The following is a 22,007-nucleotide window of genomic DNA, read 5'->3' on the forward strand; positions in this document are numbered from 1 at the left end:
GCAATAGTTACAGCTTTCTGCTCAGGCAGTTCAATTAGATCCGAAAACATAAAATGGGGATCACCTTCCTTATCACTTGCACATTTCCAATAAACTGTTAGGGCAGTCTTAATGCTCAGGCTTGTTGATTCATCAATGAGAACAGAAAATTTGCCATTTACCTGCTTGATATGTTGGCAAATTTTCTTTTTCATATTAATGGCAAGGTGATTAATTATCTCTGTAGCACTAGTGCAGGAATGCAGTCCAATTTCAATGTCAATACTTTTTTTTTGAAGTTCCAGTAAGCCAAAGTGATCAGAGTATGGTCTGTCATTCTGAGCTAAATAATATGCAGAACGAAACATTAAACAAGTTGCCTTTAGATGTGTAGCATTCATCATGTCACATAATTTTCCAAGAGCATGTTCATTAGCTATATTTTCAACACTCAGAGCAGCAGTGTGAGCTTTTGATAGTTTGAGATCAACAATTTTTTTTCTGAAAGACTTCAAGTGTGTACTTCAGTCGGCTCCATAATAGGATACTTGGTACATCTGCCATTCATTTGACAGCCTCAAACCCTTAGAAGTGAAAGGCGTCAGATTGCTTTTGTTTGCACATACTTTACACCCAAGTTTATTATCCTTGAGGTCTAACCAGGGACAGGTTTCCTTCTTTTTCTTCCACATTTCTTCAGTCCAAACATCTGAACAGGGATATAAGCCTGACTTCGAAGGACCATTACTTTCAGAACTGCATTTGGACCTGGTTAGGAAATTTGAACTAGAAGCAGGCGAAACACAGCTTTTGTCACTTTTACTGTTATCAGTCTCTTGTACGTTATTCTTGTTACACTCCTCTGCTCGTTTACGAAAGAAAGTTAATGTTGTTTCCTTAGAAGCTATAGGGTTGTTAGTGAGAAAAATTTACTTTTGTATTAGCGAGTCATATACGGACCACCAGATGTAGCCTTACTAAGTGCTTTTCACACATAATTTTGCCATCAACAGGGATATGCTTCTGTGACATGTCCTCTAGTCACACACTTAATACTTTCTCAGTCTTTGCAAGCACTTCATCACAAACCAGAGAGACCATTTTTGCCAATGTAGGGGTAGCACTAACACTTCCACAAATTTCAGCTTCTTTCTGCTTTATTGTGCGAATGCTCGATTCGTTCTTACAAACCTTACGGCCCACTTTGGCCGACATGCCACTTTTCAAAAGATCTAAGATTTTTATTTTCTCAGCGAACAATGCTCAAACAGCGAGTGCTGGAGAGAGACTGAGGATCGGTGAAATGGCGGGAGGTTACAGCAGGGTATGCTGGGACAACGGGTCGAGTGAGGAGGAATTTCACAAATACCTAAATAAAAAATAGTCACAGCTCCAGGATTTCACCAACACCGATCAAATATCCTAATGTTATTAGTGGTATTTTTCCCACCAGCCACCACTCCCTCTCCCCAACCCCCGCTTCCGTAAAATTCCTTCTATTTAATATGCGGCAGCTGTTAAATTCCTCGCAGAGGTGCCGGAGCGGTGTGCCGGTGAGCTCCAGCAGCACTGCACCCCCTGCTAGCACCTGTCTGTAGCCAATCAGAAGGCAGAAAAGATTTGAATATGCTGATCCTTTGTATCATGGAAACCTAAATCCACACATATGGTGATCAATAATCAGCAAAAAGAATCAAGAAAGAAAAATAGAACAATACTTTCTTTGATATTCATGTGATGCAGGCTCTGCAAGATGCGGAATTTACTCACAGTTGTGAAAAACATTTGAAAGCAAATTTAAAATAGAACAAAATGATAACGCTTCTGTTAATATAAAAATATTCCCGAAACACAAGCTTTATCGCTTGCTTTGATGGAATTTTCAAACATTAATGAAATGCTTCCTGCAGTTATGTTTCCACAGAATTTGTACTGAAAACCACATTGGGATTTCAAACCTAGTCAACATGGCCTCGTGAGTTATTCCTTGTAAATCCTATAATTATCATTATCATCCTAACCGTCTACACTTGTCCTGCCACTGTCCTGCTGTGCTATCACTGTATGATAAACCTGAATAAACAACTCAATTACAGAGAGAGTCATGTAGTAATCAGCTTAATTTATGAACATTGGATATTACATTAAAACAAACAAGATAATGAATAATTAGTAAAATATAGGGGGAGCACAACATTCTTTGATTTAAGAAACTCGAGGAACAAGGAAGAGAAATAAACTGAAGAACTAAATCACATCGGAAGTATAACATCCCTGGAGATTAATTCACTGACTGAGAGTGGAAGTCATACTGTATGTGGTAAAATGAAAAAAAAGACAGTTTGCCTAAATGTCTCTTTTTTACTTGAGAAGAATATGTTACTTAGATTGGAATTGGTTTATTACTCCCGCATGTACCAATATACAGTGAAAAGTTAGTCTTGTACATTGATCAAATCATTGCACAGTGACCGGAGGTAGAACAAGGTAAAACAAAAATTAACAATGCAGAGTAAAGTGTAACTGCTGCAGAGAAAGTGCAGTGCAGTTAAACAATAAAGTGCAAATCAGAACAAGGTGGATTGTCAAGAGTTCATTTTATCATACTAGGGAACTATTTAATAGTCTTATTACAGAGGGTAGAAGACGTCCTTGAGCCTGGTGATAAGTCCTTTCAGTATTTTGAATCTTCTTCCTGATGGATGGAAGCAGAAGAGGGAATGTTGATGGTGGGGGGGGGGGTTGATAATGTTAGCTGCTTTACTGAGGCAGCAAGACATCTAGGCAAAGTGCACAGAAGGCAGGTTGGTTTCTGTGATGTGTCCGCAATTCTTTGCCGTTTCTTGTGGTCACAAGCAGAGCAACTGTCACATCAAGCCATGATGGAACCAGAGAGCATCAATAAAAATGGGTAAAGCTCAATAGGGACATATCAAATTTCTTCAGCCTTCTGGGGAAGTACAGGTGTTGACTTAAGCTACAAAACTTTAAAAAAAATACTTCAGATGCTGGACATCTGAAACAAGAACAGAAAATGCAGAAACAAACAGCAGGAGAGGCAGTATCATTGAAAATTGAAACATTTTGGGTGTGTGAACCTTATCAGAACTGAGAAAGAGAGATAGCAAGTTAGTTTAGGTAGGGAAGAAGGCACAGCAGGAATGTGTAGAATAAATTGAATGTCTGTGATAGGAAGAGATGTAATGGCTTAATAGCAACAGCTACCATACGCTTTAAGTCTGTGTAATAGGCTATTGGTTTTAAAGTGGAGGGACCTGCCCAGCAGACTAGATGTACAGTAGAGGAGCAGGATAAAAACAAAACCTGAACTATCGTGATACAAAACAGAAAACAGAATTACTGGAAAAGCTACATAGATCAGGCAGCGTTTTATGCAAAGAGAAACAGCTGAGATTCAGATGAACAGTTTTGGATGAAAGACCCTTCTTCAGACCTGAAGAAAAGAGAAACAAGATAGTCAATATTGTAGCAAAGCAAAGTATTCACCCTTTTCGATTTAGTACATTGCAACTCATCCAGATGACTACAGTTCCTCAGATGGTACAAAGTCAAGTGGCAGGAGGGATCAGATTAAGCCGTTATGGCTGTATAATCTGTTGCTGTGTCTGTGGGATGTCCCATCTGGCCAGAACCACATCAGCAACAACTTACACAGCCATTAGAATTAATTTACATCCATCGCCCTTGTGGAGGTGGGAAATTAAATAAAATGATGGGATATCCTGAAAGGCAATATATGAAGGCAAGCTTTGATTATTTTGCGCCTCTGCGGTGCTGATTGATTTAAACATCAAATTACCCAATTTCCCTCGGGATCAATAAAGTATGACTATGACTATGACATGAAGAGCAACAATACCTATGATACCTTGGCTTGGAAATTAGATCAAATATATTAAGCTTTTGCATTCTCTATAATCTAATTTCAGTGAAATATGAAACAAAACTGAAAACTAGGAAAGTTCACATGAGCACCGGTGAATTTGAGATTTTCATTCTGTGTGAGATGTGGGGAATCTGGGAGGTAACCAGCCTCCTGGATAACCACATCTGCACGAGGCGCACCAAGCCGCAACTCCTGGGGGAACGTTTTAAGGGACTGGAGCTGTATCTCGATGACCTTCGACTCATATGGGAGAATGAGGAGGTGCTAGATAGGAGCCACAGGGAAGTAGTCACCCCTAGGTCGCAGGAGGCAGGCAACAGGGTAACTGTCGGGAGGAGGAAGGGAAATGGACAGCCAGTGCAGAGTACCGTGGCCATTCACCTCAATAATAAGTAAACCACTTTGAATACAGTTGAGGGGGATGACCTACCGAGGGGAGGGGGAGCTGCAGTAATTGGGTCTCTGGCACTGGGTCTGGTGCAGTGGCTCAGAAGAGAAGAGAGGTGAAGAGGACTGCAATGGTGATAGGAGATTCCACAATCAGAGGAGCAGAGATGAGATTCTGTGGGCGCAGTAGAGACACCTGGATGGCATGTTGCCTCCCAGGTGCCAGGGTGAGGGATGTCTCAGATCGGCCATTCTAAAAGGGGAGGATGAGCAGCCAGAAGTCTTGGTACACATTGGCACCAGAGATTTAGGTAGGAAAGGTGAGGAAGTCCCGAAGAGAGATTTTAGGGAGCTAGGTAGAACGCTGTAAAACAGGACCTCCGAGGTGGTAATCTCTGGATCGTTGCCCGTGCCACGTGCCAGTGAGTGTAAGAATAAGATGATCTGGCAGGTGAATGTTTGGCTGAGGAACTGGTGAAGGGGGCTGGGGTTCAGATTCATGGATCAACGGGATCTCTTCTGGGGAGAGTACAACGTGTACAAAAAGGACGGGTTACACCTGAACCAGAGCGGGCCCAATATCCTTATGGGCAAGTTTGCTGGAGCTGTTCCGGAGGGTTTGAACTAACTTGGCAGGGGGATGGTAACCAGAGTGATAGTGCTGAGGATGGGGTAGTTGGTTTACAAAGGCAACGTGTGGTGAGACTCCTAGCCAGGACAGGCTGCCACTGGGGCAAAATTGCATTCAACTGGATGAGCTGCAAAGTAAAAGGCAGGCAAAATCAAAAAGGGAGAATACACAACTTAAGGTGTTGTAATTCAATGTGCGCAGTATATGGGATAAGGAAGATGAGATTTTATTGGCATGTATGACATTGTGGGCATCACTGAATCGTGGCTGAAAGATGATTATAGTTGGAAACTTAACGTCCAAGGATACACATTGTATTGAAAGGACAGGCAGGAAGGCAGAGGGAGCGGTGTGGCTCTGTTGGTAAAATATGAATTCAAATCATTGGAAAGAGGTGACATAGGATTGAAAAGTGATGAATCATTGTGGTTAGAGTGAAGGAACTGTGAGGGTAAAAAGATCCTGGTGGGAGTTATATACAGTCCCTCAAACAGTAGTAAAGATGTGGTCTACAAATTAAAATGGGAGATTAAAAAATGCATGCCAAAAGGGTAATATTACGATTGTCATGAGGGATTTCAATATGTAGGTAGACTGGGAGACTCGGGTTGATGCTGGATCCCAAAAGGGGGTATTTCTAGTATGCCAATGAGAGAGAAGGCTTTTTAAAACAGCTTGTGGATGAGCCCACTGGGGGATCAGTTATTCTGGTTTGGGCTTGAAATTAATTGAATTGACTTTATTTCTTACATCCTTCACATACATGAGGAGTAAAAATCTTTATGTTATTTTTCCGTCTAAATGTACGATGTGCAATCATAGTAATTTATAATAAATAGAACAGTCAATGTAATATAGAAATACACTCAAATCAGCATGAATTAATCAGTCTGATGGCCTGGTGGAAGAAGCTGTCCTGGAGCCTGTTGGTCCTGACTTTTATGCTGTGGTACCGTTTTCCAGATGGTAGCAGCTGGAATAGATTCTGGCTGGGGTGACTCGGATTCCCAATGGTCCTTTGGGCCCTTTTTTCACACCTGTCTCTATAAATGTCCTGAATCATGGGAAGTTCACAACTACAGATGCGCTGGACTGTCCGCACCACTCTCTGCAGAATCCTGGGATTGAGGGAAGTACAGTTCCCATACCAGGCAGTGATGCAGCCAGTCAGGATGCTCACAATTGTGCCTCTGTAGAAAGTTCTTTGGATTTGGGTGCCCATACCAAACTTCCTCATCCATCTGAAGTGAAAGAGGCACTGTTGTGCCTTTTTCACTATACAGCTGGTGTGTACAGACCATGTGAGGTCCACGGTGATGTGGATGCTGAGGAGCTTAAAGCTGTGTACCCTCTCAACCCCAGATCCATTGACGTCAATGGAAGTTAGCTCATCTCCATTCCTCCTGTAATCCACAACCAGCTCCTTTGTATTTACAACATTTAGGGAGAGGTTGTTTTCTTGACACCACTGTGTCAGAGAGATTACTTCTTCCCTGTAGGCCACCTCGTTATTGTTTGAGATTAGGCCAATGAATGTGGTGCCATCAGCAAATTTATTTAGCAAATTAGAGCTGTGGGTGGCAACACAGTCATGGGTATACAGGGAGTAAAGGAGAGGACTTAGTACTGTGTTGAGAGTCAGAGGGGTGGAGATGAGGGAGCCCACTCTTACCACCTGTTGGCGATCTGATAGGAAGTCCAGGATCCTGCTGCACAAGGCAGGGTCAAGGCCAAGGTCTCTGAGCGTCCTGTTGAGCCTGGATAGAACTATAGTGTTGAATGCTGAACTGTAGTCCAAGAACAGCATTCTCACATAAGCATCCTTCTTTAGATGTGTAAGGATGGTATGTAGAGCAGTGGCTACTGCATCGTCTGTCGATCGATTGTGTCGATAGGCAAATTGTAGGGGGTCCAGTTTTGGTGGTAGCAAGCTGCAGATGTAATCCTTGACCAGCCTTTCAAAGCATTTACTTATTATTGAGGTGAGTGCGACAGGCGGCCAGTCGTTCAGGCTTGTTACCTTGGTCTTTTTTGGTACAGGGACAATGGTGGATAATTTGAAGCAGGAGGGCACTCTACACTGGGAGGGGGAGAGATTAAAAATGACTGTAAACACACCTGCAAGTTCTGCTCCGCACATCCTGAGTACTTGCCCTGGGACGTCGTCTGGTCCCGCAGCCTTGCGACTGTCCACTCGTTGGAAACATCTGCATAATGAACAATGAACTGGAATTGATTACAGTGCTTAAGGTAAAGGGACTCTTAGGTGTCGGTGATCAAAATACAACAGAATTCACCCTAAAGTCAGATGTATTGGTATTCTACTGGAGTAAAGGGAATTACAGAGGTGTGAGAGAGAAGCTGGCCAGAATTGACTGAACAAGAACACCGGTAGAAATGCAGCAATGGCTGGAATTCCTAGCAGCAATACAGAAGGCACAGGTTATATACATCCCACATAGGAAGAAGTATTCTAAAGGCAGGATGACACAACCGTGGCTGACAAGAGAAGTCAAAGCCAACATAAAAGCCAGAGAGCATATAATAGAGCAAAAATAAGTGGGAAGTTAGAGGATTGGGAAGCTTTCAAAAAGTAACAGGAGGCAACTAAAAAAAATCATTAAGAAGGGAGAGATGAAATACAAAGCCAGGTCCAGTGACCTCACACGTCATGAAAACCCTAGAGAGGCTGGTCCTGGCTCACTTCTGACCCCTGGTCAGATCAGGCCTTGTTCCCCTGCAGTTTGCCTACCAGAAGCACATTGGAGTTGACTATGCTGTCATCTACCTGATGAACAGAGCCTACTCCCATTGGGATAAGCAGAGCAGAACTGTGAGGATCATGTTTTTTGATTTCTCAAGTTGCTTCAATACCATACAGCCCTCATCGCTGGGGAAAAGCTCCGTTCAATGCAGATTGGCACTTCTGTTGTATCCTGGATTATCAACTACCTGACTGGCAGACACTATGTCATCTGCAGAAATTCTCTGATGACTCAGCAATAGTATGGTGAATAAAGGGAGGATGGGAGGATGAATACAGGGCCCTGGTGGAGGACTTTGTTAAATGGTGCAAGCTGAATCATCTGCAGCTCAACATCAGTAAGACAAAGGAGACGGTGATGGACTTCAGAAAGACTAAGCCTGCACTGCTCCCTGTTACTATTGATGGTGAGGATGTGGCTGTAGTGAGGACCTACAAATACCTGGGGGTACTTGGAGTATGCAGGCCTCTCCTTTACATGTCTTATCAGTCTATTGTTGCCAGTACATCTTCTACGCAGTAGTGTGCTGGGACAATGGCATCAACATAGGTGATGCCAACAGACTCAATAAACTGATTAGAAAGGCTGGCTCTGTTATAGGAGTCAAACTGAACACACTGGAGGCTGTGGGAGAACAAAGGACCCTCCAGAAAATCCTGGCAATTCTGGACAATGTTTCTCACCCTCTGTATGGACCTTGGCTGAACACAGAAACACTTTAGTAATAGACTAAGACAACTGTGCTGCTCCAAAGAGCGCTGTATGAGTTCATTCTTACCCTCAGCCATTAGGCTCTATAATGAGCCAGGGAAGTGATGACCTCCTCCTGTTAGACTGTTTGAGGTAACTTATAGTTTATTTTTCCTTACTTCTCTTCTAATATTTGTATATCTGTGGACTTGTAATGCTACTGTGCCACTGCAATTTCCTTTGGAATCAATAAAGTATCTATCTAAGGTAGCCAATAATATTTAAGAGGATACCAAAAGTTTCTTCAGATACATAAAGTATAAAAGAGAAGCAAGATTAGATATCAGACCACTGGAAAATGATGCAGGAGAGGTCGTAATGGGGGACTAGGAAACGGCGGACGAACTGAATAAGTATTTTGCATCAGCCTTATTCAGATGGAAGACAATAGGAGTGGCAGAAATTCGAGAAGGTCAGAGAGCAGAAATATGTGGAGTTACCATTACTAGGGAGAAGGTACTTGGGAAACTGAAAGGTCTAAAGGTAGACAAGTCACCTGGACCAAATTGTCTACACCCCAGGGTTCTGAAAGAGGTGGCTGAAGAGGTTGTGGAAACATTAGTAATGATCTTTCAAAATCAAATGATTCTGGCATGATTCCAGAGGAATGGAAAACTGCAAATGTCTCTCCACTCTTCAAGAAGGGAGAGAGGAAGAAACAGGAAACTATATGCCAGTTAATTTGACCTCAGTGGTTGGGAAGATGTTGGAGTCAATTGTTAAGGATGTGGTTTGGGGTACTTGCAGGCACATGATAAAATAGGCCTTAATGGGCATGGTTTCCTTAATGGAAAATCTAGCCTGACAAACCTGTTGGAAATTTTTGAAGAAATAATTAGCAGGATAGACAATGGGGAATTGGTTGATGTTGTGTACTTGGATTTTTAGGTGCCACACATGAGGTATTACAGGAATGATACTAGCATGGATAAAGCAAAGGCTGACTGGCAGGAGGCAAAGAGTGGGAATAATGGGAGCCTTTTCTGGTTGGCTGCTGGTGACTAGTGCTGACTTGGATGGCAGAATTGATGGTTTTGTGGCCAAGTTTGCAGATGATAAAAAGGTAAGTGGAGGGCCAGGTAGTTTTGAGGAAGTAGAGAGGCTACAGAAGGACTTAGACAGATTAGGAGAATAGGCAAAGAAGTAGCAGGTGGAATACAGTGTTGGGAAGTGTATGGTCATGCTCTTTGGTAGAAGAAATAAAAGTGTAGACTACTTTTCTAAATGGAGAGAAAATTGAAAAATCTGAGGTGCAAAGGGACTTGGGAATCCTCATGCAGGATTCCTTCAAGGTTAATTTGCAGGTTGAGTCGGGGTAAGGAAAACAAATGCAATGTTAGCACTTGTTTCAAAAGGACTAGAATATAAAAGAAAGGATGTAATATTGAGGCTTTATAAAGCACCAGTGAGGCCTCATCTGGGGCCCTTATCTAAGAAGGGATATGCTGACATTAGAGAGGGTTCAAAGGAGGTTCACCAAAATAATTCTGGTATTGAAAGGTGTGTTGTATGAGGAACGTTTGATGGCTCTGGGCCTCTAATCACTGGGATTCAGAAGAATGAGGGGGTGACATAATTGAAACGTATTGAATGGTGAACGGCCTTGATGGGGTGAATGTGGAGAGGATGTTCCTGTGGTGCAAGAGTCCAGGACCAGAGGATACAGCCTCAGAATAGAGGGGCATCCCTTTAAAACGATGAGGAGGAATTTCTTGCCCAGAGAGTGGTGGATCTGTGGAACTCATTGCCATAGGCGGCTGTGGAGGCCAAGTCATTTAAGGCAGAGGTGAATAGATTCTAGATTAGTTAGGGCATGAGGGGATACAGGGAGAAGGCAGGAGATTGGGTCGGAGAGGGAAATGGATCAGCCGTTATGAAATGGCAGAGCAGACTCGATGTCCAAATGGGCTAATTGTGCTCCTATATCTTATGGTCTTATTCTGAATTCTTTTTTACTTCTGATAGATTTATACCATGATGCGCAAAGCATCCAGCAGCATGCAACACACAGCAAAACATCACATCCACAATTTTCAATAGTGCATGGGTCATTCAGAGAGGCACGTATCAACATGACTTCTAAAAAACTACTCACATATTTCCCAGATCAGCAGCTGTACACCCAATCCAGGGACATCCTCTTTAAGACAGATACCTTCTCAATTCTCCTTCAGACATAAAATGAAAGCATTGACCGCACCACCTTCTTCCTGCCAAGCCTGGGCATTTGATTCCTCCTGAGTATACTCCGACCCACACTCAACCATACATTCTCGATGTACCCCTGTCAAAATCAAAGTTTGTATATGTCACCTTGAGATTCAGTTTCTTGCAGGCATTTACAGTAAAATAAAAAATTTATGAAACTATACATAAAAAAGACTGACAAACAACAAATGTGCAAAAGAATTTGACCCAAGCTCAGATCTTCTACTCAGGAGACTGGCAGTGACAGTGGCAGCCATATCCTCAGGCAGGAATCTCAGCAGGCAACAGATGCACTGGATGATGATCCACAAAGCCGCATCAATAAAGAAAATGGTCAGGATAAAGAAGGGCAGGGCACAGATCCTGATTTTGTTCTGACCATTTTGTCTTGAATCCACCAGCAACGAAGGAATCTGCACAGAGTTTCTGAGAGGATCTTCTCAGAGACGGAACAAGAACAAAGGAGGAGGGGATCAGGGTCATTTATCAGAAAGAAAATCCCCGTGTACTTCCCACAGACAAACTTCCACCCTTCTTATAAATTGTCATGATGGTCATTTTCTTTAGAAATGCTTCCTTCTTTCCAGAGACAACCAATAGATTGATTGAGTCCTGACTTTACTTTATTGTCGCCAAACAATTGATACTAGAGCCTACAATCATAACAGCGATATTTGATTCTGCGCTTCGCACTCCCTGAAGTACAAATCGATAGTAAATATTAAAAATTTAAATTATTCATCATAAATAGAAAATAGAAAAGGCTAAGTGAGGTAGTGCAAAAAAACCAAGAGGCAGGTCCAGAGGGTACAGCCCAGATCCAGGTCAGGATCCATTCAGCAGTCTTATCACAGTTGGAAAGAAGCTGTTCCCAAATCTGACTTGGGCGGGAAGCCACTGACCTGACAAACCTTTGCAGACCAAAGGCTTTATTGTTTTTCATCTGGTGAATAAGGCTATTCAGTTCTTCAGTGGTTGCAAGAAAATCCTCCATAAAGTATTGCTGGGTTACCAGAAGGGTGTCCTCTGACACAATGGACTCATATTGAGGAGGAGTTTGAAATGCTCCTTCCGACATTGACAGATGGTATTGTCTTTGCTTCAGAGCAGAGAGCAATCTAGTGATCCACTGGGGTTTCAGCTGATTGAGTGGGACCCAGGGGCTGCCACAGTAAAGTTGCACTGGTCTTTGTAACTTTGTACCATATGGGCCATCTCCACCCATTTGTTCCTCATGAGTGCTTCGCTGGACTTCAGCCTTCATCTTCTGGCACACTGCTACCCACTGTTGGGTTCATGGATGGCTGTGCAAGGCAATGAGGGCTTCTCACTTCTGCTCCATGCTGTCATGAAGCTGAATACCAGTGGCTTTTAGCTAATCCTGGTTCTACTGTGAATGTGAACCCAGTCATCAGGGTACAGGTATCTTGGACAACAGACTTGAATTACTCCAAGTTTACCTAGACAGAAATGCTGCCAGAATAGCGCTAATCCCTGGGCATTGTGCCACTGGACATGAAACATTGTCCACTGTCAGGAATCTTTTAGGATACAATGTTTAGTTAGCCCAAGGTGCTTCTGGGTATTTTGGCATCTTAGCACCAGGCAAATGCTCATCATGAAGTAGACAAGTTGGTGATCCATCAGCAGTCTTCAGACTCTTCACAGACCTTGTGATGAGCATGTTCTCAGGTCTCTGTCACAATCAGATGTTGTGTCAGTGCCCCTCCCTAAGTGTCCCCACATCACCTTGATCTGGTCCTTCAGTGCAATTCAGCTATGTTGTGCATATTTGTTCAATGATAGGATGCTGTTGGCTTTGACCTCTCCATGTCAACCATTCTTATCCATAGATCCATTCCAGATTCAGTGGCCTCATCCACCCCAGACTTTAAGTTGTCCAGAAAGGGTGCAGGCAAAGACATTACCAACATCGGCATGGAAAATTTCACTAACCCTATTATCAAATTCACAGGACATGTTGGAATACATTAGCATAACGGCTTTAGTTAAAATGTAGATGTAGTGTGATCAGCTTTTCATTGACACCCACCAGGAGTTCAAGGGATATGTCAGCCATCTTGTTCCCAACGCTAAGTAGGATCCAAGCAGTCTCAGTCTGATTACACTTTCCCTCCCGCCTCCTCTCTACTTCTACTCCCCACTCTGGCCTCTTACCTCTTCTCACCTGCCTAACACCTCCTCCTGGGTCCCCTCCACCTTCCCGTTCTTCTACGATCCAATCTCCTCTGCTATCAGATTCCTTCCTCTCCAGCCCGTCATCTAGCTTCCCCTATTACTTTCTAGTTGCCCTCCTTCCCCTCCCCCAACCTTTTATTCTAGTGTCTTTCCCCGTTCTTTCCAGTCCTGATGAAGAGTCTCGGCCCAAAACATTAACAGTTTATTCATTTCCATAGATGCTACGTTACCTGCTGAGTTTCTCCAGCATTTTGTGCGTGTTGCTTTCGATTTCCAGCATCTGCAGGCTTTCTCAAGTTCAGGACAAGTCTGTTTTGTAACCTAATACTCTGGCTAGTTGTAGATTCAGGGAGTTATCCCTCAAGACTGTAATAAAATAGGTATATTTTGTTGTCTGGTGTTTGTGCCAAGAAGCTCTTGGACCAGCTCCCGGTATTTGAAAATTCAACTGGTACTGATGTGCTACAAATATAAATATACTGCAAAGTTACCTTCCTCTTGCTGGATATGGAGCAGGCAAGAGGAGTTGGGCTGGAAGTCAGTTGCAGATGGGCAGTGACTTGGCCACCACTGCTGACCCACCAGCTGGAGAGTGTAATGGTTAGAGCTGAAACACTCTATGAAGGTCGGGCACCACCTGACGACATCTGCTCCTGGCCAAAGGCTACAGTTACCTCCTCAGGTAAATGAAGAGAGCACCTCAGTGTATGATGCGAGCAAAGTTTTAAAGTTAAGTAGGTGATTACCACTATTGAAACTGTATTTAATGATTTATTACTGTCTTTGCATTCAAAAAGTATTTAAAATTCAAGATTGTTTCATGTTATTTCCAGTACACAAGTGTAGGTGAATGAAATCATTGTTATTCCAGACACAATGCAGCATATAAGAAACATACTAAGATAAAGAACAAAATCACAACAAATACAAATACATAAGATAGCTTATAGACACAGATTGATTATATGTATATAAAGTGACACTGTGACTGATAGGAATAAAGTAGTGGTAGTGAGGGGTGCGGTGGGGTGGGTTGATCAAGCTTACTGCATGGGGAAAGTAATTGTTTTTCAGTCTGGTGGTCCTGGTGTAGATGCTATGTAGCCTCCTCCCTGATGGGAGTGGGACAAACAGTCCATGAGCAGGGTGGGTGGGATCCTTCATGATGTTACTGGCCCTTTTCCAGCACCTTGGCGGCGGATAGGCTGGTGCTGGGGAAGAATTGGGCAGCTTCGACTTGCTGCCTGCTGCAGTTGCTGTTTCTGTACTAAGCAGTGATGCGGCATGTTAGGATGCTTTCTACTGCACGTCTGTAGAAGGTCATGAGTATTCATAGGCATGGTCCGGCTCCCTCCAGCCTCCGCAGAAAGAAGAGGCATCGGTGAGCTTTCTTAATTGTGTCGTGTGTGTTCTGGGACCATGAGAGGCTGTGCAAGATGTCCACTCCCAGGAGTCAGAAACTGTTTGCAGTTTCCACTGCTGTTGCACCAATGTAAAGACGGTGTAAGTGATGCGAGTTCTCCTCAAGTTGATAACCATCTCCTTTGTCTTGTCGACATTGTGTATAAAACATTATGTAAAAAGAGGAGAGTTAGATTCTCTCCAGAAGATTTGTCATGTTAATAAAAATATTTTATATCTCCGAGTTACAACTTCTATGTGGCTCAGTTTAGTCAGTCACAGTGCTAAATTAAAATACCCATTCAAGATTTTTATCTGGGAGCTCATCTGTAGTTTGTAGTGCTGGTAGGCTCACCAATTTTGCAATGTCTTCGGCCCTACAATGTCACTCTACACTCCTTGTGCATGGTTGCATAATTTTCATATGAGACCTCATACATAGTTTGTAATGCTAGAAGGCTCACTAATGTTTCCAATGTCTTTGGCCCTACAATGTCACTCTATGCTCCTTGTCTATGGCCATAATTGAAGTGGTATTCTTCTCTGATTTGTGTTCTGTCCCATAACCTCCGTGATTCTCTTTGCCTTCATGAGTATCTTCACTTGTAGCTCTTAAGAGGACAAATGGCTGAGTCTGTTCACACCTCCCGATCTCCCTAGCATATCTAACATGCCCAACCCTTTCCATCATCATTCATCTACTCAGAAAACCTTCTAATCTATTTCCTCCACACCAGATTACTGTCCCACCACTCCCTCGAGCAACGCCTGTACGAAGCCATACCTGTAGGCTTCTTCATGCTGCAGGCATATAATATTTACACAAGTAAATATTAAAGCAGTAAGTATAGCATTCCATTACCTATAAAATGCTGAAGGAACTCAGCAGGACAGGCAGCACCTATGGAGGGAAGTGAACAGTTGATGTTTCTGGCTGAGACCCTTCATCAGGACAGGAAAGGAAAAGGGCAGAAGACAGAATAGAACATTCCATATGAAGAAAGTAATTTACAATCTATGGTAAAATAGGCTTAATTCATAATGAAAGAAACATGCAAAGAAAGAAGCAATGCAAAAAAAAGTTTACATTTATGGTTGTTACATCCAGCAGTGTAAATTTTAAACAAAATAAAACAAACATTGCACCATTGCCACTCACGTAACTCCCCGAGGTGATAGCCTTTTCATTGTTTGAGCAACTTCCCCACTGAACCCCACAGTCGGAGGAGGACTCTAGACTGTGGTCCTTCTCCACAAAGCCTTAGCACTGGCTGCACCAAGTTTCAGTGCATCCCTTGGAACATATTCCTGCAGCCTGGACTGTGGCAGTCTACAGATTCCCTTACAAACATCTCTTCCTATGAGGTCATTCTTCCTGATGAATTCGGAAAAGGGTTCTATGCAGCACACACAGAAGAGAGTGGACGACCCTACCCAACACCAGATTTGATGGGGACACTCTGCATCTCCCACCCATTAATTTAGATGGCTCTATAATTATTTGGGTACTGTAGCTGGATCAAATTTTTGATTGCCTCCCCAAAATGCATTTTGGAGAGCACGCCCATCGTGTACCAGTGTGATATCTTGTCAAAGGACTTCTCCTGGTCCAAGCTGACTAGGCAGGCATCCACCCCTTTGTCCTGCACATGGGCAATGGTGTCTCTGAAGCAGCAAAGCAGACATGTTGTCTGAAACGTTGTTTACTTCCATGGATTCTGCTTGGCCTGCTGAGTTCTTCACTTTGTGTATGTCCATTTGGATTTCTAATATCTGCAGAACTTCTTGTGTAAAAGATTTTCTTGTCAGGTACAGTGCAGGTTTGGGCTGTGTGGATCACCTGTCCCAGAACAGAGATGACCCGGCTGACAATGGATTTGGATCTTATTGTCCACCTTCAACAGTGGAACGGATCTCCAGTTCCTGATGTCCTCCCTCTCCCATTTCTGCTTGTTGATGATATCTTTCCTCATGGAGTCTGACAAGCTGCCAGACCGAAGCGTAGCATTGTACACTTCCATCAGGTCCAGGCTCATCCCGTCCCACAGAGCTGAGCACAGCTCTGTCGCTACTGGGAGTTCTATTAATGCCAAGTGAGGAGATGCAGTTAGTCATCTCTTCCACAGACAGTGACTGATCCAGACTCTACCACATGCTCTTGTCTAACAGTTCCATGATTCAGACGGGAAATTCTGGGAGGCTGCTTTTTCTGTGGACTTACTGTCATAGAGACTGGCACAGAAGAATCTACAGATCCTCATCAAGTCTGTCTGTGAAAATGCCACTGAGACATCTTCTTCCTTAAGACCGTGGATCACAGAGCTCCCCCTGTGAACCTTTTGGAACAAGAAGCATGACTCTGTGTCATCCTGCTCCACAAAGCAGACTCTGGATCTGAAGAGGACCTTGGAGGATTCCAATGCAAAGAGCACAATTTGCTGGCTCTTCACCTGTCTGAGTTCCTCTCTCATGTCCTCCACCTCCCCGCTCCCCTCCCCCACCGACTACAGAAGCAAAAGTTGCTGCAGGTCTTGCTGGAGTTGGCGTAATCCCTCAGACTATGTCTTGCTTCTGAACACCTTTGAGGATGAAGAATCCCTGATGTCCTCCACGGTTGCTCCCCATCAGTGAATCGGAGAGTCAAAGAGGGGCTTCACGGTTCTCCAGCCTGTGTCATCTCTCTATAGTTCCTCTATCTTTGCTGGGGTCGGCAGCTTGACATTTATCCTCCATGCTTCTCTGCCTGCTTCTGGTCTTCCTGGAGGTGATAGGGGGCTTGAAGGAAGCATGATGTCAGTGGATGACTGTGATGGCCTTTGACACAAAGAGGAAGCCTATCTAGGCCTGCACTGAGTTGTCTGTTCCAGTCCAACCGTGTCGTAGCTGCCACCACCTGTGGGAGAGCTGCACTGGAAGCGCTGCCCCGTATCCTGTTGGACTGCCAGACTGCCCAGCCAATGATGCTGTTGAGGTCACTGGCCAGAACGATTATTGGGACGTCACCAGCAATGGTGACAGTAGCTAGAGATCATCTAGCCAGTCACTCCACACAGGAGAGGCAAAAACATTGATTAGCCAGAACACAGTGTTATGGTATTTCACATCAGCCACATGGAGTCACCCACCCACCAGCTCTTTGACTTCAGTGACGGAGAAGATGCCTCTCTACAGCAGAATGCTCACACCAGATGCACACTTCTCATTCCCCTCTGACCATATAGACAATCCCTGGGACCAATCATCCCACAGTTGCAGAGATGTGCCAGCCTACGCTCTTGTAAAAGAACCTCACAACTGCTTTGACCTTCACAAGTATTGCAAGACACTAACACAGTGCTCTTCACATTATGTATGTTTAAAGATGCCATTGTTGCATGCAGTTATTTGAGCTGAAGAATCACAACCACAGTCCATTATCAATCAGTCTGAACCCTCGTACCCACAGCCTTAGTGAACTGCCTCACTGATTTTGAGCTCAGGTACTGGGAATGGTCTTCCCCAGGGGGTGGCGATGGTAGAGATCAAACTGTGCTCCTGTCCAAACCTCTGGCTCTGATTGTTTCACAACCTCCATCTCTCAAAGTCAGGAGCAGAGGCCAAGAGTTTCTGTGCTACATGGTGACCTGGAACTGAGAGACAAACAGCTGAATTTTTCTCTCGCCTGTCACCTGTATTTGTATGTAGGCTCCCCTCTTGTTCTCCCCTCCATTTTGGTACTTCTGCCTGCATCATTGGGTTTCTCACTAGTATCCACTCTTAGCCTGATCTTCACCTGGTACTTGCCGGTCCAGATCACAAACAGGTCCTTGATATCCACACAGCCTCCTGTTCCCTCAACAAAATGGGCCTGAAAGGTGAAGCCATTCACAATGGTCACATCCAGTTGAGGTTGTTCACTGTTATCACACACTCCTTGTGGGAGAAGAGGGTGACGAGTGGTTGCACCTTCAACCATGACATTGGAGACTCGTTCCCCTTCTCTTGAAAGTCCTGTAACATCTTCTGGCATTTGAAAGTAAGGTCAAAGTGCTCATTACCTGAGAAGTCCTGGAGGTAGTGGATGTCCTCCACCCTGAACTTGTAGCACTCCATATGGACCTACTTAATGAAGAGATCCCTAGCGAAGGGATTCCCCTGACTGAGGTTCTTCAATGGCATTCTGACATTTTTTAAAATCCCTGTCCTCCTCCCAAGGGTCTTGTGGCTACAGCCAACCTTATGAAGCCAGTTGGTTATAGCAGGTTTAGTTCCTGGAGGGGGTAGTTAGATTGGCTTCTCAATCAGCATTAGGATCCACCCCTACTTCAGGTTAACCTCTTATCAGGCAGCAAAGGCTTCTTTCTTCTTCAATTTTATTTTGCCACAAATCCACATCATAGATCAGCCTCAACGATGAAAGTTTTGGTGGCAGAAACCAAGCTCTTCAGTCCACAAATTCTCTAGTCATAGACTATAGAAATGATCCTATAGTGTAATCCAGAACAGCAAGACATCAAAGTCTTACCATGTGATACACACACACTAACATACACTCAGTGGCCACTCCTGTACCTAATAAAGTGGACACTGAGTGTATGCTTATGGTCTTCTGTTGCTGTCGCCCATCCTCTTCAAGGTTTGACATGTTACGCATTCAGAGATGCTCTTCTGCACACCACTGTTTTTTTGCATTGCCATTTGGTTTCTCAATCATCATTAGAATCCACCCCCACTTCAGCAGGCCAGCCTCTTATCAGGCAGCCACTTGATCGCAAAGACACACCTCCTTTCTTCTTCAACTTTCTTTTGCCCACAGACCCACTTCATTTCTCAGCTTCCATGATAAAGTTGCTTCCTACCAGCTTGAACCAGTCTGACCATTCTCCTCTGACCTCTCTCATTAACTGGACTGGCCATTCTCCTCTGACCTCTCTCATTAACAAGGTGTTTTTGCCCACGGAACTGCCACTCACTGGATTTTTTTTTGTTCTTTTTTTCACCATTCTCTGTAAACTTTAGGAACATGTGCGTGAAAATCCCAGGAGATCAGCAATTTCCAAGATACTCAAACCACCCCCTCTGACACCAACAATCAGTCCACAGTCAAAATCACTTCAATCACATTTCTTCCCCATTCTGATGTTTAATCTGAACAACAACTGAACCTCTTGACCACGTCTGTGTGTTTTTATGCATTGAGTTGCTGCCACATGATTGGCTGATTAGGTACTTGCATTAATGAGCAGATCTGTAGGTGTGCCTAATAAAGTGGCCACTGAGTGTACATTTGCAGCTTTTCAGTATGGTAAGAGATGCACCTCGTAAGTGCTCATTAGAACACAGCAAGTTGATGGTGTGAGCAACGGAATGGGCTTGCAAAATTAATCCACTGGCAATTATTCAAATCCATAAAAATCACAGTGAGGAATCCATTTGTTCTGAAATAAAGTTTCCTACAGGCAGATAATCCGAATGTTAATGTTCACAGATAGACCTTTGAAAGGATCAAAAGTCACAGTAGCACTATGGTTCAGAAATAACCCCATCTATCTTTATTTGCCCTTGTACTGCTGCCTAAAAAACTAATTTCAGAACAAATGTCAGTAAAAATCAACTTGATTCTGATTCTACAGTCATCAATAGTTATCCTCATTTCTAACTCTACAGTGGAACATAAAAGGTGCAGTGAGCAAGTTTATGGTGGCCAGTCATTTAAAACCAGTAGGCATTAGATAAGGCATTCATTTAAAGGCAAGTACATTGTTTAAATTCAGCAAACTCCTTTAAACTGGTCAGATTTTGTGTTTTCTCTGTTCTTCTCTGTTCTTTTCTGAAATCCATAAACGTGTTTTATCTGGGTTATTCTTCTTGAGTACTTTGTGAAAATATTTCTTCATTGTTTCAACCTTCTCCACCTCGGTGTAAAAACACTGCATCATTCTTCAACGGTACAAGGAACAATCAATTCCTTGCTCTTGTCGACCTTGCTGTTGTGACACCACTCAATCAGCCAATCTATCTCATTCCAGTACGACTCCTTGTTGCCATCTGAGATTCTGCCAATGGCAGTGGTGGCATCAGCAAATTTATAGGTGGCATTTGAGCTCTGCTTAGCTGCATAGTTACGAGTACAGAGAGAGTAGGGCAGTGGGCTAAGCATGCATTGATTGTAACTGACTGGGATCTCCTGATAAGGAAGCTGAAGATCCAAATGCATAATAATAAAAACTATCGATTGCAATAAGAAAAATATGTACATATAAATAAACTAAATAAATAATTCAAAGAGAGAGGAAAAGATACTAAGGTAGACTTCGTGGGTTCATTGTCCAATCAGAAATCTGATGGCAGAGGGGAAGAAGCTGTTCCTGAAATGCTGAGTGTGTATCTTCAGGCTCCGGTATCTCCTCCTTGATAGTAGCAATGAGAAGTGAGCGTGTCCTGACTGATAGGGACCCTTAATGGTAGCTGCCACCTTTCTGAGGCCTCACCTTTTGAAAGTATCCTGAATGGAGCAGGCTGAGTTTGCAACTTTCTGCAGCTTTTATCGATCCTGTCCATACCAGGCAATGATGCAACCAGTTAGAATGCTCTCTATGGCACATCTGTAGAAATTTGCATGCCTCTTTGGTGATACACCAATTCTCCACAAACTCCTACTGAAATATAACTGCTGTGATGCCTTCTTTGTAATCGCATCGATATGCTGGGCCCAGGATAGATCCTCAGAGGTGTTGACAGCCAGGAACTCGAAACTGCTCACTCTTTCCATTGCTGATCCCTCGATGAGGATTGATGTATGTTCTCTTGACTTCCAGTTCCCAAGGACTACAATCAATTCCATGGTCTTACTGATATTGAGTGCAAGGCTGTTTCTGCAATACCACTCAACCAGCTGATCTGTCTCGCTCCTGTACGCCCCCTCATTACCATCTGAAATTCTGCCGACAATAGTTTTGTCATTGGCAAATTTGTAGATGGTGTTTGAGCTGTGCCTAGCCACACAATCATGGGTGTAGAGAGAGTACAGCAGTGGGCTAAGCATGCATCCTTGAGGTGCACCAGTGTTGACTGTCAGTGAGGAAGGAGATGTTATTTCTCAATTGGAGCATATCCAAGTCACTTCAGGCAGGAGGTGATATGCTTCATGACCAACCTCTCAAAGCACTTCATCACAGTGAATGGAAATGCTACTGGACGATAGTCATTGAGGTAGATTGCATTGTTTTGCTTCAGCACTGATATGATTGGAACCTGCTTGAAGCAGGTGGGAACGTCAGACTGAGATGTTAAAGATGTCAGTAAACAATCCAGTCAGTTGATTAGTGCAGGTTTTCAGTACTCGGCCAGGTACACTGTCTGGGCCAGATGCTTTCTGTGGGTTCAGCCTCCTGAACGATGCTCTCCCATCAGCCTCAGAAACTGAAATCACAGGGTCACTGGGGGCTGTGGGAGTTCGTCAAGGCCCCAGTCAAAGTGAGAATGAAAGACACTTACCTCATCTGGGAGCAAAGCCTTGTTGTCACATATGGCGTTTGGTTTTACCCTGTATAAGGTGATAGCATTCAAGCCCTCCTACAGCTGTCGAGCAAATTTGATCTCAAATTGCCACTTTGTATGTGAGATGGCTTTCCAAAAGTCACACCTAGATGTTTTGTACTTTCCCCAGTCACCAGACTTGATTGCCACCAATCTAGCTCTCAGCAGACTGCAGATCTTTTGGATAATCCATTACTTCTGATTGGGGAGGTCTGAATGATTTCATGGGTACACACTCATCCATGAGTGTCTTTGTGAAGTC

General features: G+C 43.6%; 1 protein-coding gene and 1 long non-coding RNA gene across 2 annotated transcripts in view; one reads left to right on the plus strand and one right to left on the minus strand.

Annotated features, from left to right (window-relative positions):
* Window positions 1–22,007, plus strand: part of LOC134347717 (homeobox protein DLL-4-like) — a 56,668-nt gene that overhangs the window by 8,477 nt on the left and 26,184 nt on the right. Inside the window, exon 3 of the mRNA XM_063050107.1 lies at window positions 1,890–1,954. The gene's annotated coding sequence lies outside the window, so the exon portion shown is untranslated. The remainder of the gene's footprint in view (window positions 1–1,889; window positions 1,955–22,007) is intronic.
* The window catches only part of LOC134347718 (uncharacterized), a 33,339-nt gene continuing 21,882 nt past the window's right edge, over window positions 10,551–22,007 (minus strand). The window contains exon 4 of the long non-coding RNA XR_010018239.1: window positions 10,551–10,703. This is a non-coding gene — a long non-coding RNA (uncharacterized LOC134347718). The remainder of the gene's footprint in view (window positions 10,704–22,007) is intronic.

Source organism: Mobula hypostoma, chromosome 6, assembly GCF_963921235.1.
Source record: "Mobula hypostoma chromosome 6, sMobHyp1.1, whole genome shotgun sequence".
In the NCBI taxonomy this organism is placed as follows: domain Eukaryota; kingdom Metazoa; phylum Chordata; class Chondrichthyes; order Myliobatiformes; family Myliobatidae; genus Mobula; species Mobula hypostoma.